Source organism: Austrofundulus limnaeus, unplaced genomic scaffold (genome assembly GCF_001266775.1).
Source record: "Austrofundulus limnaeus strain Quisiro unplaced genomic scaffold, Austrofundulus_limnaeus-1.0 Scaffold785, whole genome shotgun sequence".
Classification (NCBI taxonomy): domain Eukaryota; kingdom Metazoa; phylum Chordata; class Actinopteri; order Cyprinodontiformes; family Rivulidae; genus Austrofundulus; species Austrofundulus limnaeus.
The window spans coordinates 100056-101229 of record NW_013953187.1 but is presented as its reverse complement, the minus strand read 5'-3'; positions in this window follow the sequence as shown (position 1 = coordinate 101229).

Here is a 1174-nt window from a genome sequence, read left to right as displayed (position 1 = left end):
ATTAAATAATTAAAATGTGTTGTTATTCATTAATTAGTTCAAATGATTTAAGTATTTTTGAAATTAAATGTCTTCAGATTGGCTGCTAAATACAAAAATATATATTTTCAAATAAAAAAAGCTTTTATCCTGAATGGCTTTTTAAAGTGTTCATTACGTTTACTTTTATACTTTAAGTAGTTTCAAAACCAGTACTTTTATACTTTTACTTGAGTAAAAAAAGCTTGACTTGATACTTCTACTTCCAAAAAAGTATTTTTAAACCCTAGTATCTATACTTGTACTTAAGTAATGAATGTGAATACTTTTGACACCTCTGTTAATAGTTTAAAGAACTAAAGTTGGTCCTCTGGTGCTGTACTGTGCTTGTTACTGATTATAAGTCTTTTTAACTACTAAGGAGAGGTGTAATGAATTTGAAAAGATGATAAATCACTCCATAGACCTCTGAAAAATTTGTCCCCCTCACTTCTGAGATGGTGATTACACCCTTGCATTTGAATGACAGGTCCCTCTGTTTTAGACCACCTGTTTCCATCAGAACTGCAGTGATTCATTTGCTGCTTCTTCAGATCAGGTTGCTTTGACATGAGCTGAACTTAGTGCTGATGTTCCTGCATTTAAATCATGGCTGCTGTTTAAGTCATCAGAAAAGTTTCGCTGGATAAAACATTTGTAATACCTGACACTTGTCAAGACTTGAAGTGAAACTAAAAACAAATTTACTTTATTTATTTGGAGCTTCAGCATCCTGACAAAACTTCAGCTCATAAACAATGAATTCCATATTTTCAGTTGGATGTTTTAATGTGATGAAATCACCTCAAATCATCAGCATCTGACCTGGAAATGATAAAACATGAAGCCAAGAACAGATGTTAGTTTACCTTTTTAGATTTCTTTGGTTCGTAGTCCATGGTGACAGTTTTGTGCCAGTCCTGTGGAGGGTCAGAAAGTTCTGAACCGGGTCACAGTTTGTCTTCAGATGTCTGAGGTTCCCAGATGATGTTCCAGTTTTCTTTTTCCCTTCTTTCCATTTCAGTGTTTTTAGCTTCAGTGTCTTTTTCTACACTGATTGTTAATTTGAAACCTCTCCTGGGGCAGACACACACGTTCACACACACGTTCACACACACACACACACACACACACACACACACACACACACACACAC